The 8226-nt window shown below is 34.4% G+C and overlaps 1 long non-coding RNA gene across 1 annotated transcript; it reads left to right on the plus strand.

Moving 5' to 3' along the window:
• The first annotated feature begins 1082 nt into the window (after positions 1-1082).
• On the plus strand, positions 1083-3895 carry LOC136232132 (uncharacterized). The gene is made up of 3 exons (XR_010690316.1): positions 1083-1488; positions 3284-3450; positions 3566-3895. It is a non-coding gene; the product is annotated as an uncharacterized lncRNA (long non-coding RNA).
• The last annotated feature ends 4331 nt before the right edge of the window (positions 3896-8226 follow it).

Genomic DNA, 8226 nt, shown 5'->3' on the forward strand with positions numbered 1-8226 from the left:
TTATGTCCTATTAATGGTTTCTCGGTCTTTTACGAATGCAGAGTATAGATCGATTACCACAACAACTTCTAAGCTTAGTTGGTTACAAATGTTGATGAAAGGAATTAGTTATCCTATGAGACGATTGTTGATTTTATGGTGTGATAATTTAAGTGCAGTGTATCTGTCATTGAATCTTGTGCGTTATAATTCTACAAAGCATTTGGAAATTAATATTCACTTTATTAGAGATCGTGTTCGATCTAAGTTGTTAGTGGTTCGACATATTTCGACTATAGATAAAACTGCAGATGTTTTTACTAAACCATTGCCAAGGGATTGCTTTCAGGTTCTTAAAGACAAGCTAAAAATTCATGCCCAACCTCTGGGGAGAGGGGGTAATGGAATAGACTTGTATAGAAAGTAAACTGTTTAAGATTTCGATTTGTATATGAAGTCTTAAACCTATAATAGACTTGTATAGTAAGTAAATTGTTTAAGACTTAGACTTATATAGGAAGTTTTAAACCTATCGACTATGTTCAGAGAGTGCTTGGCCGAACCACTATAGTATAAACACTGAAATAATAATATTTCCCCCAATATTTACATTGTTTAAAATGGATTTGATACTTGTCCCAATAAAAATCATAATTGTTGTTCATTTGATCTTGGGTTTTACAAGACTACGTTTGCATGCACTACATTCTTGCTCAGTGGATATACGCTTAATTTAAGTATATTGACATTATGAAAAATCTATTAATTGTATTATTCTTTTATATGAATAAACGTGATGTGGTGATTCTATAAAATTTTTATATATAAAATTTGAGTATTTTATTACTGCTTTATTGTTACATATATATTTATTTTATTACATATTTACTTTTTAATGTGTATACTTTTTATTTTTATATATTATATTGAAAATAGTATTAAAAAATAATAACGTTTTTTTAATAATCCAGACATGTTGGGAGACTAGTTCTAGACGGTTGATTTATCTTTGATCGGATGGTCCAAATTAAAACCCTATCTTCTTGCATATTAAAAGATTTATTCTCTCAGTCCTCTTATTCATGTTCAGTCTCTCTCTTTTTTCTCTCAAAACTGAGATCTAACTATCCTTCTCTCTCAACCCTTATTGTCTTGATCTTTCTCTTCGAAAATGCTTAACATATGTATGGATCTAACTATAACAACTTGAATCAAGAAGGAAATCAAAATCAAGATCAAGGAGGCAATCAACATCCAGGAGGTAATAAGAATCTTTATTTTATAGACAGCTACGACTTTTCATGACTGAAAAGAAAGAGGAAAATCTGAAAAAACTATAATTACATGCAAGAAAAATAATGGTGAGGAAAATTCATGTCAAGGTGTGCGTGGATCTGCACAGATCTTCCCAGCTTTCTCAAGAACTAAAAAGGATATGCTATCACTTGATTGCAGAATGTTGCCCGCGAAAACCATCCCTTCTTACACGAGGATGATAAGTGACTGCAAGTAAGTTTAGGTTTAAATTACCAGTTTCTTCTTTAAATCTGCATTATTTAAAGAAAATCATTTCAGAGATCTTTTATTATTTAGATATGTATTTTTTTTTGTTGATTAATCCTAATAAGAATAATCTACTCATATAAGCAGAAATGAATGATTGATTGTGTTTGGAATTGGGATTACAAGCAATTCCTACAAAAACACGGTGGTGTTGTTATTGCTTTTGGTGTTATTCATAAAAAGGATATTTGGATATTAGGGGTTGATTGTTATTAATGAAATAGGGAGTGTACGAGAAGGGGCATATTGATTGAATATTTAAATAGTGTGTTCTTCTGATGCATGTTAAGAATGATATGATGTTAAATTCAAAAATAGTTTAAGAATTGATTGAATATGTTATAAATAAAAAAGATTGTTGCAAATGAAGTTTTTGATCTTGTGCCTTTTAGCTTTTGTTTTTTTTGTAGAACTTAAGTTTTCGAAAGTAGCTTTTATATCTCTAAAAGTATGGACATTTAGATTCAAAGTCTATACAACCATGAACTTAAAAGTATGGACTTTTATTTTATCATTAATGTGAAATCTGATGCTCGGAATTGAAAGTTGATGTTGTGATTCTTGCTACAGGTTATGACGGAAAGAAAAAGCTCAAGGGCATTGTTTGTAGTCTGCTAGAATTAGCATATCATATCATCATAGAACACATCAGACAGCTTATGTAAGCCACTCATAAGCAAACACATTTAACAATAGATCTATTGAAATCACAATTACAATCCTCAAATTCTCACCTTTTGGCATAATCATTTAAAAAAAACCACTATAATAAACAAGTAATTAAAGAAAGATTAATAATGATACACCATTTGTAAACACATATAATAAGATAGGGTAGCGGCAAAACTCATTATATCTTCAGAATTGTCATTAAAACATAAAACCCAATAAAGAAAAAGTGCAAAGATTTACCATAAACAATTGTAAGCAGTAATTTGATTTGTTAAGCAAGATAGTTTCCTGCAAAAAAAAAAAGATAGGATTAAAATACATATGGATTGGTGAGCAACAAAAAAACAAAAACACATAAAGAAGTTACAATTGCTCAATTCACCTGTAAACAAACACAACCCTTTTTTGCTAATAATATTTTAGCAGATAAAGTTATGGAAGTTATTAATCCGGAAGATGATTTTGTAGGGTTCATAACCATCACTTGATGCTCCTCCCTTCTTTCTTGAGGAAGGGTTTCTACCGAATTAAGCTTGATTCAGATTTGGAAATTTACCCAAGGAACGAGCAGTTAGAGATCAGATCCTAAAAGCATTGTTGAATGCTAACTTGATAGAGAAGATAAACCCTAATTCTAACCATTGATTTCTATAGATTTGATTACGCCACTTTTTGGAGAAGATAAACCCTAATCCTAACTTGATTGTTATTAATGAAATAGGGAGTGTACGAGAAGGGGCATATTGATTGAATATTTAAATAGTGTGTTCTTCTGATGCATGTTAAGAATGATATGATGTTAAATTCAAAAATAGTTTAAGAATTGATTGAATATGTTATAAATAAAAAAGATTGTTGCAAATGAAGTTTTTGATCTTGTGCCTTTTAGCTTTTGTTTTTTTTTTGTAGAACTTAAGTTTTCGAAAGTAGCTTTTATATCTCTAAAAGTATGGACATTTAGATTCAAAGTCTATACAACCATGAACTTAAAAGTATGGACTTTTATTTTATCATTAATGTGAAATCTGATGCTCCGAATTGAAAGTTGATGTTGTGATTCTTGCTACAGGTTATGACGGAAAGAAAAAGCTCAAGGACAATGTCAATTTAAGTTTTCAAAACTAAAAACTTGTTTTAAAACAATTTAGGGATCTGAGACTGGAATGGACAATGCTTCTTCAAACCAAATATCAGAAGCTTCCTAGAAGTGAGTGGCAAACAATCTCCCATGAATTGGTATGCATCCATTTTTTTTATTAGTCCAGGTGGTTTATAATAGAATTTATGTTAAAATACATACTAACTTTAATTTTCTTCTAAACTGCTGACATAAAGATAGATGTTTAAACAGATGTAATACTTTTATGGAACTCTTGATGGAGGCTTGAAGGAACTACATGAAGTTCCTAGTCATGGCAATAGGATTGTCAAAGACCTCGCCATTGTTGAGAAGCTGCAGCAAAATATTAAGTTACCAAAACCGTCAGGAAAAACAAGAAGATATTGCAGAAAGCAGCAACTGCATAAAAAAAAGCCAAAAGTAGAAGGGTTGGAGATGAAATAAGAGAGTCCATTGACTGGAATGCTTTGGAAAAAGAGGCAGAATCAAATGGAAGGTAAAGAGGAAAAACATCAAATACATCTGCTTTTTAAGATGTGCAGATGTTGATTTGGTTGCCAAAGGCGAAATGGATAAAAAAAAGGAGATGTTCAGAACAAGAGGCTATGGGGGAATTGCTGCCGGAGGAGATTGTGACATAAATTCTATTAAGGTTGCCTCGGAAATCTCTTTTGAGATTTAAGCATGCTTTCTATTCATGTCTTTTGTACATAGAAGATTATGATGACACTATACATACTGAAGGATTTGATTTTCCTTTGTAACTCTTGTGATGGATTAATATGCTTCCTTAGAGATCAAAGGTCCAAATGAGTATAAGATAATACAATCTCCATTGATGTCAAATATTTCAACTGGAGATTGTATTATCTTATACTCACACGACTTAGAAACACTGACAGGAATCAGCTTTTCATCACCAAAAAAAATTATATGGAAAATCAAATCCTTCAGGTATACTGCTATCATAATCTTCTTTGTACAAAAGACATGAATAGGAAGCATGCTTAAATCTCAAAAGAGATTTCACAGGCAACCTTAATAGAATTTCTATCACAATCTCCTCCAGTAACAATTCCATCATAGCTGTTATGGGTCCCGCCCATATTTAAGGTCCATTTAATATTAATTTTGGCTTCTTTGAGAAGCTAGGTTAATATGTATTTAAGTGAATTAATTATCATTTATTGAGATAAGTGAAGGAAGAAGAAAAAACACACCAAAAGGAGATTTTCGGATTTGGCATTTTCTCTCATTAGGTCAGTTCACGTTTTTGTCGATTCGCGGAGATTGAACCGTCGGATCGTCACGATTTTTGGACAGGAGCTCCTAGACATATTATTCCTTGTTCTCACCGTTGGGATTGCCGTTCGAAGGTCGGAAAGGTCTGTTCGGAGTTGGGGCAGATTATAGACTGATTTCTTCTCTTTCTTGGTATTTGTCTACTTCTTAAAATCTCTTATTGTTTCATGATTGTTGGTGGGTTATAAACCTTTTGTAAGACTTTGTTGGTGGACTCCTCAAAGGTCCCGTGGTTTTTACTCTTCACACCGAAGAGGTTTTCCACGTATAAATCTTGTGTTGTTGATTGTGGTTTAGATTTCTATCCTTGTGGTTATTGTTGCTGTTTTGATTTGGAACTTGGGTTGTGCTTTGGTTGATTGTTTGTTAGATTGATCATTGTGGTGCTGTTATTGGTATTCCTCGTATTTGATTGTTGTTATTGGTAACCCGTCTTTTGGGTCCTTCAATTGGTATCAGAGCAAGGTTAATTTTGAAGTTAGCTATGGAGTCTAATAGCGGTAATAGTTCCATGGTTAAATTGACATCAACCAATTATTCTATATGGAGACCTATGATGGAAGATTTGTTATTTTGCAAAGATTTGTATGACCCAATTGATACAGAAATTAAAGAGGATGGTAGTGTGTCTAAACCGGTTAAACCTGAAAAGATGGAAGATAGAGAATGGGAAAAGTTGAAAAGAAAGACTTTAGGGAATATCAGACAATGGGTTGATATTAGCATTTTCAACCATGTTTCTCAAGAGTCCAACCCATATGATTTGTGGAAGAAATTAAAAGGTCTTTATGAAAGAAAGACTGCTCATAACAAGACTTCTTTGATTAAGAGGATTGTTAATTTGAAGTTGAAAGGTGGAAAGTCAGTTTCTGAACATCTTAGTGATTTTCAAGATATAATCAACAAACTTACCACTATGAAGATTATTCTTGATGATGAGTTGCATGCTTTATTTCTGTTGAGTTCATTGCCAGATAGTTGGGAAACTCTTGTTGTGACTATTAGTAACTCTGCTCCGGATGGTGTACTTTGTTTGGATGTGATCAAAGAGAGTATGTTTAATGAAGAGATAAGAAGAAAGGAGATGGGAGTTGATAATTCACAATCTCTTGTTGTTGAGAATAGAGGTAGAGGCAAGAGTAGAGGTCCAAAGAGGCGTGGTAACTCAAGAGGTAGGTCTAAGTCCAGAGATGGGAAAGAGCCTATGGTATGTCATCACTGCAACAAACCAGGTCACATAAAGAAATACTGCTACCATTGGAAAAGAGAACAAAGCAAGAAGCAAGATTCTCAGAAGGAGGGAGATGACAAAAATACTGCAGCTGTCACTACTAAAAGTGATGATGGTGTTGCTTTGATTTGTGCAGCTAGTGAGTGTCATCATGTTGATGGTTCAGACACAGAGTGGCTTGTTGATACATGAGCTTCTTATCATTGTGTTCCTAGAAAGGAATACTTCTTGAACTACAAAGCAGGAGATTTTGGTAGTGTCAAGATGGGAAATCAGAGTTCGGCAAGCATTGTTGGCATGGGTGATATTCGGGTGAAGACAAGTGTTGGGTGCATGCTTATATTAAAGAATGTGCGCCATATTCCCGATCTACGCCTTAACTTGTTGTCTGCAAATGTTCTTGATCAAGAAGGCTTCAGGCATACCTTTGGAGATGGAAAATGGAGATTGTCTAAGGGTTCACTGACAGTTGCTCGTGGCGAGTTGTGTTGTTCTTTGTATAAAACATACTTGAATGTATGTTTTGGTGAGCTAAATGCAGTTGAAGAAAAGAACTCTCCAAATTTGTGGCATAGAAGATTGGGACACATGACAGATAAAGGGTTAAAGCTTTTGGCAGGTAAATCTCTTATTCCTGTTGATAAATCTGTTTCTTTTGACCCTTGTGATTATTGCTTAGCAGGAAAGCAACATAGAGTTTCCTTTTCTAAGAAGTCTACAAAGAAGGAAGGAAAGTTGGAGTTGATACACTCTGACGTTTGTGGTCCTTTAGAGGTGGAGTCTCTTGGTGGCAGTAAATATTTTATCACTTTTATTGATGATGCTACTCGAAGAACTTGGGTTTACATGTTGAAGACAAAGAGTGAAGTGTTTGAAACTTTCAAGAAGTTTCATGTCATGGTAGAAAGGGAGACAGAAAGAAAATTGAAGTGTCTTCGATCTGACAATGGTGGTGAGTACACTTCTAAAGAATTTGAGAATTATTGTTCACACCATGGAATTAAACATGTAAAAACTGTGCCCGGCACCCCTCAACACAATGGTGTAGCAGAGAGAATGAACAGAACAATTGTGGAGAAAGTGAGATGTATGCTTAGAATGTCTAATCTTCCAAAGACATTTTGGGCTGAAGCTGTTAATACTTCAGTGTACTTGATCAATCATTCACCATCGATTCCTCTTGGCCTTGAGATACCCGAGAGAGCATAGAAGGGTAGAGATGCTACTTATTCACATTTGAGAGTCTTTGGATGCAAGGCATACATGCATGTGCCAAAAGAACAGAGATCAAAACTTGATTCCAAGACTAATCCTTGTGTATTTGTTGGCTATGGTGATGATGAGTATGGTTTTAGACTCTATGATCCAGAGAAGAAGAAAGTGGTGAGAAGCAGAGATGTAGTATTCTTTAAGCACGAGATGGGCTCAGAACTTCTGAGTACAAGGTACACTTCTACTCCAGATTTGTCTTTTGATATTACTAATACTTCTTCTGTTTCTACTCCTATTCCTGTTGAGCAGCCAATAAATGAGAATGTTGAACCAACACTTGATGGTGTTGAGGAGGTACAACCAAATGAAGATGATGATGCACCAGAATTTGATAATGATGGTGATGGTGTACCAAAATTTGATGATGTTCCACATGATGATCAGAATGATATAGAGGATGTTCATGAGCAGGGAGAGCAGCCAGCTCCTTTGGTGGAAGAAGCACCAGTTCGAAGGTCAACTAGAGAAAGAAAACCTTCTACAAAATATCCAAGCTTAGAGTTTATTCTTGTCACTGATGAGGGGGAGCCAGAGAACTTTGAAGAAGTGTTGTCTAGTAAAGACAAAAATCTTTAGCTTGATGCTATGAAGGAAGAGATGGATTCCTTGAAAAAGAATGAAACATATGTGCTTATGAAGCCTCCTAAAGGTAAGAAGGTCTTGAAAAACAGATGGGTTTTCAAGAACAAGAAAGATGGTGACAAGATAGTGAAGCGCAAAGCCAGATTGATGGTAAAAGGTTGCAATCAGAAGAAGGGGATTGATTTTGATGAGATCTTCTCTCCTGTTGTCAAGATGACATCTATAAGAACTGTTTTAGGTTTAGCTGCAAGTCTTGATTTGGAGTTGGAGCAGCTTGATGTGAAAACTGTTTTCTTACATGGTGATTTGCATGAGGAGATATATATGGAGCAACCTGAAGGGTTTGAAGAGAAGGGAAAAGAAAAGCTTGTTTGTAAGTTGAAGAAGAGTCTTTATGGGCTCAAACAGGCACCAAGGCAATGGTATCGGAAGTTTGATTTTCTCATGACAAAGAATGGTTACAATAGAACTTCAGCAGATCCTTGTGTGTATTTTAGAAATTTCC

This window comes from Euphorbia lathyris, chromosome 6 (assembly GCF_963576675.1).
Source record: "Euphorbia lathyris chromosome 6, ddEupLath1.1, whole genome shotgun sequence".
NCBI lineage: Eukaryota > Viridiplantae > Streptophyta > Magnoliopsida > Malpighiales > Euphorbiaceae > Euphorbia > Euphorbia lathyris.